At 45.1% G+C, this 13,805-nt stretch overlaps 1 long non-coding RNA gene across 1 annotated transcript in view; it reads right to left on the bottom strand.

Annotated features, from left to right (window-relative positions):
• Positions 1-13,805, bottom strand: part of LOC138521492 (uncharacterized) — a 290,057-nt gene that overhangs the window by 222,895 nt on the left and 53,357 nt on the right. Inside the window, exon 2 of the long non-coding RNA XR_011283061.1 lies at positions 11,028-11,102. This is a non-coding gene — a long non-coding RNA (uncharacterized lncRNA). The remainder of the gene's footprint in view (positions 1-11,027; positions 11,103-13,805) is intronic.

The following is a 13,805-nucleotide window of genomic DNA, read 5'->3' as shown; positions in this document are numbered from 1 at the left end:
AGGAGAACAAGCATTTTCATAAGTGTGTACATGGACCTTTGAGTGAAGAGCACAAACGTAAGAAAAAATGGTTGGTGCAGAACATAGGAAAAAGTGGTTGGTGCAAGAGTCCCTTCCTCACATAGTCCTACAAAAGATTGTGTATGCCGAAAAGTTTACCAGAGATTTGTTGGGCCTAACAGAATTTTGCTACACTGGTGATTTGGAGGTTTTCCATAATATATGCCTAAAGTACGGGCCTAAAGCGTTGCCTTTCAGCATCAACGTTATGGAGGCTAGAACAAGGCAGGCTGTACTTGCTCACAATTAGAACATTCATGTGGAACAAGCAAGAACAGGAGGTGCTATTGGCATTATTTGTTATACCATGGCCTTTACAAAAAGAAAAAAAAGCAATGGGTGGCTGAGCTAATATTAGAGCAGATGGAATTTGACTTTTGACTGTGCGGGTCATCCAAAAGCACGGACTGACAACGGATTATTTTTCCAGAGGTCAGTCGATGCCACAGAACATTGCTAATGCGGTTCGTCCCCCAAAAGTTGAAATTGTTGGACAGTTCACTTCAAGATTCAAATGGAAAGGTGTGGTCTTTAAATATTATTCCTATCCAAATTTTATAAAAATGTAATCCTTTAAAATGTACATTTTTGAAAGGTTTTACAGTACATATTTGGTGATTCTATTTTTTTTTACATTTCCTTTAAATAAACGCAAGTCTATTTTTTAAATGTGCTCATTAAATGTGTATTGTTATGAATTTTTGGAGTGTTCCTATTAAATCTTATTTTTCAAGTTTATATAAATAAATGATATATGTAAATGGAAAAATGTTTGTGGCTGTACTATTTAGGCTAAATCATTACAAAGTTTTTTATTATTATTATTAAAATGCAACATTCATTTAGTTGTTATTTTTATTTTTGTTTTTTAATTGTGTTTTTTCCAAAGTGGAAAAACGAGAAAAGGCACATACATTACAAGGACATCAATGCCACATTAGAATCATAAGAGTCACACAGGTGAAAGATGTGATCTTAAATTGTTCTTTAGTTTTCATAATGTATGTTTAAATAACTGAAGAAGATGTGTTTCCCACATTGAAATATGTATACATAAATATGTAAATCTTCTACAACATAATATAGCGAATTGCGGGATTCAGTCACTTTCTATGGGGGAGCCTTTCCGTGTGAGGCTAGGCAGGTGAGCCCGCTACACCATAAGCTCCCTAAGGGTAGAGGCATGAGGGACCTCACGTTGAGAGACTCCCACCCTAGGTACAAGGACTTCCGTTTCAAACAGGAACTCCCTAAATTACTCACCCACACCCTAACTCCAACAGCTTCCATTTAAAGAATTCATGGAGAACCAATTAATGTATGTTACTGTGGTACAGAAACATTAAATTCAAAGGAAATGAGTACAATACTGTGAAGAAGAAGGACTTGGACACGCTATCGAGGAAGGGCCAGCTAAGGGTCATACAATGAAGAGGAGAAACCCTGTCAGAGGAGGAAGCTTGGTAGATTCGAACCATCTGTGTGTGGAACGCTGACCCAGACCGGGAAGGGCAGATTGCAAACAAGGAAACAAGCTGCTGAGTGTAGACAACGTAAGGAAAGTGCGCAGGCAGAAGAGCTAAGGGAAGGAAACTTCAGACCACCCACTGAGTCATAAGTGGTGGCGTGACCAAGAGTCGGTGTACCATTCAGTCCAAGAACGACACTGAGACCACAAACCCGTTCCTGACTCGGATCGGATACAAAGAGAGAGAGAGAGAGAGAGAAGTTGAGAGGCAAGAAGCCAACCTGACGAACAGTAGGAAGCAGACCATACTGATTGCAAGAGGCAGAAAGAAGTTAGAATCCTTACTGGTACCCTCATATTCATCCCAGTAATACTAGAGGGGCGGAAAGAAGTGAGAATCCTTACAGGTATCTGCATACTCATCACAGTAATACTAAATTCAGCAATAGGCCACTCGCAGGAGGGGCATTACCACTTCAGGTAATGCCCCGGGGCCCATAGTTACAGGCACGAGCAAAGCCCTGGGAAATTACCTGAAGTTTGTTTGTTTGTTTGTTTGTTTATTTGTTTGTTTGTTTTATTATTTATAATGCGCGAGCATACCCGAGGGTATCAGGGCGCAGCCTTTACAAGAATTTGCGAAGCTTGGTTACACGTCATAGAATATACAGAGTAATAGTAGGGTACAACGATAAAATATACATTTCAACAATGAAGTACAGAGATATTAAAAACATATAGACAAATGGGCACACGTGGTTAAAATGTGTGTGCATTGCTGATAGCATGAAGGTTGGCCTATCAGTGGGCAGAGTTAGTGACAACCTCAGTTTTCAGCCATGCGACAACCTTGGCACGGAAGTTCTGGTAGGGCAGGTCCACTCTGAGATTGGGCGGTAGGGAGTTCCACAGTTTGGCTGCTTTCACTGGGAAGCTATTGCCCCCTATGGTGGCGCGTTTGAAGTTGGGGACAGAGAGGCAGTCTTTGTAGGCAGATCTAGTGGGTCTCAGGGAGGACTGTATATGGAATCTATCAATCAGGTAGATGGGGGCAGCGTTATTGAGTGATTTGTGCGTGAGCGATGCAGTTTTTAAAAGAATTTTATTATTAATGGAGAGCCAATTATTCTGTAGGTTAAATTCTGAGATATGCTCTCTTCTGAAGATGCCCAGGTCCGCTCTGAGGGCTTTGATCTGGAGGGTTTGAAGTTTTCTGGTGGTAGCCCTGGAGGATCCCAGGTAGAGGGCGTTGCAGTAGTCCAGGCGGGACAGTATAAGGGCTCTAGCAAGGGTAAGGCAGCTAGTGTCGGTCAGAAATGGTTTGGCTGTGCAGATTAATTTGCATGTATAGGCTGTGGAAGACGCTAAGGAGCTCACTTGTCTTCTGAAGGAGAAATTAGAATCCAGGTAGAAACCCAGAGTTTTGACCTCTTGTCCAACCCTGATGTTGTTACCATCGATCATGAAGGAGTTGTAGGCAGGGCCAAGTTTCTTTAAGCTAGCCGTGGTGCCTAGGGTGATGAGTTCCGTTTTATCATCATTCAGGCATAGTCCATGTGTGGCCATCCATGCCTGGATGATGATGTACACCCTATTTAGCAAGGCCAAATCCTTTCCATAATCTCCAGAAAGCGGAAGGAGGATCTGGGTATCATCTGCATAGTTAGTGTAGGTGATACCGAGATGATCCAAATCATCGAAAAGGGGCTTGGTAAATATGTTGTACAATGTGGGAGAGATGCAGGAACCCTGCGGGACGCCACAAATGATCGGTATAGGGTCTGCCGCCACAGTTGGTGAAAAGACCCTCATGGTTCTGCCGTTGAGAAAGGAGGTAATCCAGGTGATAGCCTCAGTGGAGAAATGAGCTGATGTGTGAAGATGTGTGCAGAGGACGGAATGATCGACCAAGTCGAAAGCTGCAGACAGATCGAGAAGAAGGAGTAGGGCAACTTGGCCGTTATCTCTGAGTGTATCAATCTGAGCTTAAAAGTCTATGAGAGCAGTTTCAGTCCCATGTTGAGGGCGAAACCCTGATTGTCTGGAACCTAGTAGATGGTGTTCTTCCAGGAACTTCTGAATTTGTACATAGGCAACCCTGTCCAGGATTTTTAGTAGAAAGGGGACGGTCGTTATAGGTCTGTAGTTTGTGGGCGTGGCTGGGTCGAGTGTGGTTTTTTTTAGTATTGGAAGTACCCAGGATTGTTTCAGATTGGTGGGGATGGAACCAGTGGTGAAGGAGGCATTAATTAGTTTTGTGATGAAGGGGGAGAGATCACGGGAAGCATCAGTGGTAATGTGGTAAAGTGGTAATGACCCCCTGCGAGGAGTCTATTGCTATTAGTACCCCGGCCCATAAAACCGGGGTACTAAAAGCTATTTCTTTTCTGTTCCAAAACTCTCTGGTGTTTCGGAACAGAAAAAAACAATTTTACAAAAATGCCCGCTGGGGAAAGGAAAACTAAGTCCATTTCCATTTCCATGGTGGCCATTGAAAAAAATAGAAAAAAGTAAGCAAAAAAAATGGCCACCATGGAAACAGGAGAAGGCACTACACATAGGGCATCATTACACGGTAGACGGTAAACCATAGCGGTACCACCATGGAGGAAAGGGGAATTACCACCCCATTCCAAGGTTGGCGGGGCGGTAATTCCCCCTTCCTCCATGGCCCTTCCCCATTCCCATTTTTGCCCCATAGGGAATAATGGGAATGGCGAAGGAGCTAATTACGGTACCGCAAATTGCGGTACCGTAATTAGCACCAAGGTCCCTTTGCGGGTCCCAACTTTAACGGCTGGTCTACACCAGCCGTTAAGGTCGGGTCCCGCAAAGGGACCTCGTAGTAAGGTGGTAAGGGTTTACCGGTACCGGTGCCCTTACCGGTACCGGTAAACCCTTACCACCTACCGTGTAATGAGGCCCATAGTCCCTTCTCTATTTCCATGGTAGCCATTTAAAAAAAAGTAAACAAAAACATGTCTGGTATGGAAAGGAGAGAAGGGACTACAGGTAGTCCCTTCTTCCTTTACATGAGGGCCTGTTGCAGATCGGGAGCGGACACGCTGGGGACACAAGTGTTCCCAGCGTGTCCATTCCCAAAATGGACAGAAAAGACGGTAAGTGGGGGCGGTAGGGTGGGGAGGGAATTCTATGGATGGGGTTTAGGAGGATGAGAAGACTTACCTCATTCCCCGGGGATGCGAGATGGTGTCTGGTAACGCCTGTGTTCTGAGCCTCCCCATTGGTTTGGAAGCCGCCATACCCCGCTCGCAGGGTACTAATTAGGCTTAAAGACCAGACTTTGGAGTCCTCCCCTAGTTCTACTTGCGTGAACAGTTGGAAAGCTGAGTCTTTTTTTTGTCTTTCCATATGCACTTTGAAATCATCTTGACCACTTCCTTGTAAAAGATGCTGGAAATAGGACAGGGACTAAGTTTAATGTGTAATAAATTTGTGGAGCAATAATCAGTTTCATGCCTGTATTTTTCCCCACCATGGCAATTACAAGTCTGAGTTTTGCTTACTGTTAAGCACAAGGGTGTTTATTTATTTATGTATTGGTCACTTGTTAGGCACTTGTACAATTAGCAAAACTGTTTCAAGGCACCCGCAGGGCAACAGGGTGGGGACGGGGGAAGGTAGACAATGAATTACAACAAAGATTGAATTAATAGTTCAAACAAATCATGAGAATGAAAGGGAGAGGAGACAAACCTAGTATACATTGTGAGTGCTCAGAACATGCAAGTGCAGGTGGTATCATCACTTCTTTCCCAGATGTGATCTCCTTCCATGTGGCCATGGGACAGCCAATGCTACCTGATCCTGACCCTGGGGGCGGTTATATGAGGGAGAATCACAGGGGGGGGAGATACCCTCCGGGAGATGGTTATGGTATCATCGGGTGAGAGATGGTATCCCCTTTCCTTTCTGAAGATACAACTCTGATTCCCCATGCCCTAATAGCCTATCACAATGCCTTCCCTCTTCCACCCATGGAGAGTAGTACAAATCATTTGTTACACTTCAAAGGCCAACTCTCAAAATCTAACGGGCCTTGTAAAGTTATGAAAGACACTTTTCCCCATTCCACATACTTTTCTTTCAAACATAGTTTAGCTTTAAAGCCCATTGCAAACATTCCTATAGTGTTTTCCGGAAGCGACTCCTATTCCCACAACACAATTTCCACAACACTGGGATGAGGAAGAGGAGCAGAGTAATAGAGAGCCAGGAATCCATCAGCACAGGCAGTGCTCTAGTGGCAGCGAACGCACACCTGTGCCCAGGACAATTTAAATCACTGAAGCAAAGAACACAAGAGAGCTGCTGGCAGGAGCAAGTTGCTCCTCTACGTGCAAAGGAACGTCTCGAAGACAGTCAGTGGAGCCAACCGGCTCGGGAACCTAAAGGGAGAAGGCTGCTGGAAGCAGATGATATGCAGCCAGAATGCCAGAAGCCAGTGGAGGGCTCCTAGGCGTTTGCCAGCATCGGACAGCTGTGATTTGCTCACTGGAATCCCATGCGAAGCAGACAAGCGCAGCTGAAGCCTCAGTAAGCAGGAAAACATTAGAGAAACGGTTGCGAGCTAGAGGGCAGCAGGGGACCATCATCAGTGGACCGCAGAAGAAACAAGAAATGCAATCAAGAACCGGTGAGTCCACAAAGGAACAGAGGGAACACTGGGGCTTATTGGCAGTCCTGCCAAACTGAGATAATTATACATAGCGAAACTAAGAGAGAGAGAGAGAAAAGGAACGGTTTATGAATTCAGAGAAAGACTGAAAGAGCAGTTTTCTAAGAGGAGAGATTTTCATGTTTGTCAATGCATGCTGCAAGCATATAAGAGAGACACTAAAGAGACCATGCATAAGAAACCAAGTATATTTGCAAATAAGGCTAAAAAGTGGAACCATCAAAGGTGGGAGAGTGAGCAGGATCACCAGGCAGCTATAGGTTTGTGCATTTGAGACAAGCCCTGGCAGGAGAGTATACCAGGCAATTGTGAACGTGCGAACACAGAAAGCTTGGCAGGAGAGTATACCAGGCAGTTGTAAATGGGCAAAAGAAATCCTGGTAGGGAAATGCACCAGGAATGTTGGAAGTAAATTGGATAAAAGAAATAGTCAGCAGGCTGTGGGGGTTTAAAAGACGTAGGAGCCCAACACCTGACAGAAGAGCATATTAGATATTGGAATTGCATAAAGTTAAAAGGCCACACAGTGTTGTGAATTACCTGTGGTGGTAGGTGAAGAACAGTGAAAGGAAGTCCTGAGAAGGATATATCAGTACTATTCAGAAGCCACGATATACAAGAGAATAGGAACGAAAGCCTGGGAAGGGAAACCAACCATCCTCTGGGATCAAGCCCTCTAACCCTTAGAGACTTTTTTTTTTTGGTGAAAATATAAACCTCCTTTTTTATGTAGTGAAGTTGGCGTCCACAAGGGTGGGAGAAACCCAGGGGAAAGAAAACCATCCTTTAAAGCCAAGACACTTGAGAACTTATATGCAGATAACTTTTGTTGGTGACCAAGAGCAATGCCTAGAACTGTTATTTGTAACTCAAGAAAGTGACGAAGAATCAAGGGAAAGGGAAGAACCCTCTGGAGCAAGGATATCTATGCTTGAAAGACTCTTTGTTGGAGCTAAACATTTTTCTTTGCTTTTTTTGAACACTTACAAAACACCAAAGATACGATCCTTTTCACCTTAGATCTCATTTGTTTAGAATGTGAGGGTCAGAATAGTACTTTGGACACAGGACGGCTTTGTTTTTGACATTCTTAAACTGACAGATGTTTAGTTTTGAGTTTTGATAAGACACTCTGCTAGTACAGGGACAGCAAGGCCTTTCCCCAACCCCTTTTTATGTTCTAATAAAAGCCTTTTGCCAGAATCATGTCTAATATGTGTCAGAGTTTCATTCTTGACTCTTCACAGTGTCTTTGATATTATTTGGGGGAGGGATGCCCAGATATTTGATACTGTTACCATTCCATCTGAAGTCAGTTGTTCACTGCATGCAGGCTACACAATTTATTTATTTATTTATTGTTCTCTTGTTAGGCACTTATACAGGAAGCAAATACTGTTTCAAAGTGTCCAAAGGGCAACAGGGAGGGGACAGGAGATGATGGACAATAAGAATTTAATCACAAAAATATAAAAAGAGACACACAATGGGGAGGGGAAGACGAACCTACTATGCCTTGTGAATGTTCAAAACGTGCAAGTGCAAAAGGGAGCGGGTATGGGATAGGTGCTGTGGTGCTATGAAAAAAGGTAAGTGCAAGCCTCCAAGGGTGAAGGGTGGGTCGAGGCAAGTGCAAAGGTTAGACAGCAGCTGCGATGATATGATGTGGGAGGTCAGAGCCCTGAGGATGTATTAGGGCCCTGCACACCAATCAAGCTACTGTACAATTAGCAAGGGAGAGAGGGAGAGAAGGAGGAGGTGAAGAGGAAGGTCTTGAGGCTCTTCTGGATTTAAGAAGGTCCTGTGCAAGACATAGGGGTGGGGAGGCGCTGTTCCAAAGAACAGAGCCAGCTGAGGAAAGCGATAGGCCACCTGCCCTCTGTTTAGCAAACCACTTTACACACAAGGAATTGGTGCCAGAGGAGCGCAGGGGTCTAGAGGGGGAATATTTAGTCAGAATGAGTTCCAGATAATGTGGTCCCACGGCCCCAGACAGCCTTGTGGATGATACAGAGGGATTTGAATTTAATCTGTGCTGTGACCGGGTGCCAGTGAAGACTATGTAGGGCAGGAGAGATGCGGTCCCTGGGCTTGAGGCAAAGGATAAATCTTGCTGCCCTATTCTGGATTAGCTGGAGGGTTTGCAGAGTGCACAAAGGTAGATTCAGGAGAAGGCTATTGCAATAGGCAAGCCTAGAGAAAAACAGAGCCTGGGTAACATTGAGCCTCTGGGGAAAGTGAGAAAAGGTAGAATTCATTTGAGAAGGAAGAGCTGAAAGTGGGACTACTCGGCAATGTCCTGAACGTGAGGGAGGAAGGAGAGAGAGGAATTGAAGGTGACTCTGAGATCTCTCACTTCCGAAGAGGGAGCAGGGGGTGAGCCCATGGAAGAATGCCAGAGTGAAGGGCAGAAGTCAGGTGTAGGGTTCCCAATAGGAAGGATCTTTGTTTTGCTGCCATTGAGGCAGAGATCATTGGAGGTGCACCAGGCCTGGGTGGCAGAGAGGCAGTCAGGGATGATGGAGGGTGCAAGGGCGTCTGCAGGAGGTTTGAAGAAGAGTTGTGTGTCAACATACAGCACTGGACGTTGGGGGAGAAGGAGGAGATGAGTCGTGCCAGCAGAGTAAGATAGATGTTAAAGAGCCACGGTTCACAATGGTCCTAAAGGCAAGAATTCAGGCTTACCTTTATTATGGGAGAATGCAGATATTGGGCTATATTCCTGAATTGCATTGAGGATATAATAGAAAGAGTTCAGGGCTTGAGACATATAAAATAATGTTTGGCGGTTTCCCGGCAGTAAATCCACCGGAATACAGCCAAATGGAATTACTGTTACTGCCACTTGGTCCAGCGGATTCACCGCCGGATTACAAGTGGTGGTAGGTGGAGTTAGCCCCCATGTTTTGGAGTCCATTGGACTCCCCAGGGATTTCTGTTGATTTTGTTGATTTTTTGGCAGAAAGTTGAAGGTGATGATGCTGGAGGTAATTCCTCCACTCCAAGGCCAAACTCAGAATATGGCGGAGCAGTAAAAGTGGCGGTAAATCAGTTAGCACCACCTTTTTACTGCTCTGCCATACTCGTAATGAGGGGATGGAACGTAGGGGCGATAAGTGTCAGGGAAATTACCCATCCAGCAATAATCCAATCAAGGATCAAGTTGAGGGTTAACACGGGTGGACAGAGTCCACACACTTTTTTCAGAGGGTGGACTCAGTCCCCCCCAGTTAAAATGAGAAACATTGAATGTCCTCTTTGAATTTATGAATTAAAGCCAACCTCAGGGATCAAACTGCAGTCGTCAGGTTTGCAGGCCGGACACTTCATCACTGCAATATAACCTGATGAAAAATAACAAACAACTAAAGGTGAAATGTCCTTTTTTCGGTACTGCCAGTTCCAGGTAAAACATTTGTATTGATTCTTGGAGTTTTCAAAAACACTATTAGACGAAAATATCACTCTTGGTTTTGTTTATATTATTTTATGAAAGGCAAATTCAATTTGTCCTGTGCAATTTGGGTGGTTATGCAAAGCCAATTTAATGAAATGTGCATATTTCATCTTGTTATGCTAATCTCCAGCAATGTCACATCTCACTGCGTTTGTTGATGAGTCCCCCCACTTTTATTTTTCGGACTTGACCCCTGAATCAATAGACAAAATGTTGGTAAGCCTCTTTAATGTAAGTCCGCATTACAGAAAAGCAGTCATCAAAAGGACAGGATACACAGACACACCCAGATACTGGGGTTCAGGTCAAAAGGACAAGATACACAGACACACCAAGATCCTGGGGGTCAGGTGGTGCATGGAACCTTCCCCGGGGGATTTTATAACTTCGCTTAACACATAGGAGGGGTGTGCCAGACAACATTCAATGACAACAGTATACAATGTATCAGTTTGTCTCCCACATAGGCAGATAAGCTTTACTGCCATCTCATGCCAGGGTGTGAAAACCTTGAAACATGGAGCAGAGACGCATGATGATACAGTTTTAGCAAGTCAGCAGTATCTTGCCCAGACTACAGTTCTCACAGGACTCTGGCAATGCGTTGTCCGTATAATGTTGCTTGTCTACACAATAGAGCTGTCTCGCCTCGTGAAAGTGAGAGCAAGGCGGTACAATAAATCATGCTTGACTGGTGCGGAATGCAAGTATGGAAGAAGCCAACAGCACATGAAGCATGCTGCATCTTGACGCCTATCTGGGAAACATCTATTTAAGGCAGAGCGACCCATCTAAATATGGAAACCACTAGAAAGCCTTTTCAGCTTGGTTAATGCATAGGTGTCGTTAGATATATAGCAGCACAAGGCATAAATTAGTTTTCAAAAATTGATTAGAAGATTTTGCTAATTACAATTTTATTGATTAGCAAATGAACTCATTTGATTGTACTAATATTGAATGTCACCAGAATTAGTTGTACCCCAAGATATAGAATTAGCAAGAATGCAGAAATTATTTCTATGTACCTCTGAAGTATAACATCAGTGCAATGTCTGTAAAATGTAAAGGTTTGCCGCATGCATGGCCAAACAAAGCTCTAAAAACATTTTTCAGTTCAAGGAGGTGTGGCTGGGTCATGCAGTCAGTGTTGCAGCACAGTTTTAGTGTGGGGCTTAGCGCAAGCAAGTGGCTGGTATTGATTTCTCCCACCGAAACGGGCAGGAGAAAATTAATTCCCAGCACGGCCACCTGCACCAATAACACATCCTGCTTGCAGAAGGCCTTTGAATTACATTAAAAAGATATTTTTAGAATAAAAAGTTGGGCTAAGCTTTGCTTACCTCTTAAGGCATGTTGCTAAGTCACAGCGGGAAGGTCCTCTCTGCCTAATCTTCCTCTACACTGCAGACCAATTCCTACAAAATAGGCAAAAAGCAACTCATTACCAATCCACAATGCACACTCACTCTGGGGGTGGAGAGGGCTCGAGAATTGATAGCCGAACAAATTCCAGTGCAGCCACTTGCCAACACCCAGCCCAGCAATCGGGGAAAGCGTTGGGGCCTTTCACCTTTATGCAAATTAGGAGGTTTGCATGTATTTTGCCCCAGATAGCCTGTACAGAGCTCCAGGTTTCCTGCATAAAACTGCAGAATCATTGGCTGCATCTGTAATGATTCTGTGTTTTATTTGTTTTTGTTATGTGTTAAAATGGCATCTTCCACTAATGCCAGCTACCAAAAAGTAATTGGGCTGGGGTGGGCGATTTAGGGGCGCAAAAAATAACAGTTCAAAAGACTAGATATGTAGGCTTAGCCGCAAAAGGGGAGGGTACATCGAGATCAGGACCTTTTGCCATGCGCTTCTGAACAGAGGCATCAGGCTGCAAGATGGCAGACAAGATAAGTGCAGTTGGATTCTGGTAAACATTTTAAAAACTCTGAAAGACTTTTATTGCAGGGTAGGTGGGGTGAGTGAGAGTGAGAATGAACACTAAGAAACATGGGACAGGGAGCAAGGGAGAGTGGGCGGCTATATGCAAGATTAGAGCGCAGTTGTGATTGAGAACTCGGGTGCAAGTACTGTGGGTGACTGCGATTGAGAGCTATCATGCAAGAATGCATGAAAACTAGTTTTGAGTAAAAATGACAGCTACAGAGAGTGAGAAGTAGCATTATTTGAAAACATAAGTGAGTGTGAGAGTAGTCTGCATGTTGAGAGGGCTAAGGTGTGAGAGCTAGGATGCAAGAGTGAGAATTGTCATTTCTCAGCAGGGCAACACTATACGATTGTGTTCTGTATGTTGAGTGCTTCTTCACCACCAATGTGGATTCATGGCTCTCTCCCAGTGTCTAAATAGTAGATCTGTCTACATTCAATTGGCAACAGGCATGTCCGGAGCTGTCTGCTGTCCATAAGCTGCTGCTCAGGATGTTGGGAGCCGTGATGGGGCAAGGGATAGAAGGCTCGAGCCTGTCGGATAGCAGAATCAGCAGGGTCTTAAAACCTGCTCACTTCTTCTGGAGGGGCCATGGGGCAAAATGAGCCTGATCCCACATACAGTGGGTTGTTACCCCTTTATCTCTCCTGAATGAAAGAATGAGCTCTCTCAGACACACGTTATCAACCCTGCACACACATTGAATGAATATGGTATGCCTCTATAGATCGAGAATACTGGAGTGACAATTCAGAGTGTTTTAACAGAGATATAATTGTCTTCCCAGATGGGAGACTGGCTCCATTAATATAAATGGGGTCACTGAGATGACCAAGAGTGAAACTGTACATTCAGTTGTGAGATTACCAGCAACGGCAGATACTATGCTCCAAGGAGTGAGGTGCCCACTCAATATATCACACTGTTTATAGGTGTGAGACCCGTCCTGAATGCTTGCCCAAAGAGCCTTTGCCAGAGTTTCACACTGAAGAAGTGAGCATGTGATCCGGGGTCTGCAGCCCACACACACATGCAGGGGATTCCCTTGCTCCCACTTGCGAGATTTGCACCAAATTAGTGAGATTGTGCTCCAAGGTAGGAGGCACATGCACAGTCTTTGCTCTGACGTTTCACACAATCACAGGATGGGACAGCATTTCGTTCTCCCATCCTAGTTGTGTTGCTCTGCCTTTTGAGGGCTACTACAACCTGGATGATTATAGAGGGGTGGAGTAGGGGCAGTGATGGCCTACTGGAATGCAACTTGAAGGCTTAAATCTCCTTCTTACTTGACTTTAGTATATGCAGTCAATTTGTACCACTGTTCTGCGCTGCACGCGCCTCCACCCACCCCCCACGCACCGTTGCACCAATTTGGCGACTACTGTAGTTGGGCCCCCCCCCCCGGGGAAATTCATAAGTCGGCTCCCCTGGTGCTGGATGTTAGAGCTGGCCTCTAACATCCAGCACCCGCTGTAATAACGCAGCTTGCTGCTCGTAGAAGGCCTCTTCTATGAGCAGCAGGCTGCGTTATTATGGCGGGTGCTGGGTGTTAGAGCTGGTCTCTAACATCCAGCATCCGCCGTAATAACGCAGCATGCTGCTCATAGAAGGCCTCTTCTATGAGCCGCATTCTGCGTTATTACACCGAGTGCTGGGAGTTAGAGAGCCGCTGCTCTCTAACATCCAGCACCCGCCGTAATCCGCCGTAATAACGCAGCATGCGGCTCATAGAAGGGGCCTCTTCTATGAGCAGCAGGCTGCGTTATTACGGCGGGTGCTGGGTGCTAGAGAGCAGCTGCTCTCTAACATCCAGCACCTGCCGTAATAATGCAGCATGTGTAATAACGCAGCACAGGCTGTGTTATTACGACGGCGAGTGCTGGGTGTAAGTGTCTGATGATAATATTTCTCCCGCCCATTCAGGCGGGAGAAATATTATTCTCAGCCACTTGCTCACACCCAGCACCAGACCATAATAACGCAGCCTGCAGCTCGCCTTCTACGAGCAGCAGGCTGCGTTATTATGGCGGGTGCTGGGTGTGAGCAAGTGGCTGAGAATAATATTTCTCCCACCCGAACGGGCGGGAGAAATATCATCATCAGACACTTGCACCCACGACATTTGCATGAAAAGCAGGGCCCGGCTCCCCCACCCAAACCTCCCCTAGCAAGTCCT

The sequence above is a fragment of the Ambystoma mexicanum genome, chromosome 13, assembly GCF_040938575.1.
Source record: "Ambystoma mexicanum isolate Mex_15411 chromosome 13, UKY_AmexF1_1, whole genome shotgun sequence".
Classification (NCBI taxonomy): domain Eukaryota; kingdom Metazoa; phylum Chordata; class Amphibia; order Caudata; family Ambystomatidae; genus Ambystoma; species Ambystoma mexicanum.
This window is presented reverse-complemented; position numbering and strand designations above follow the sequence as displayed.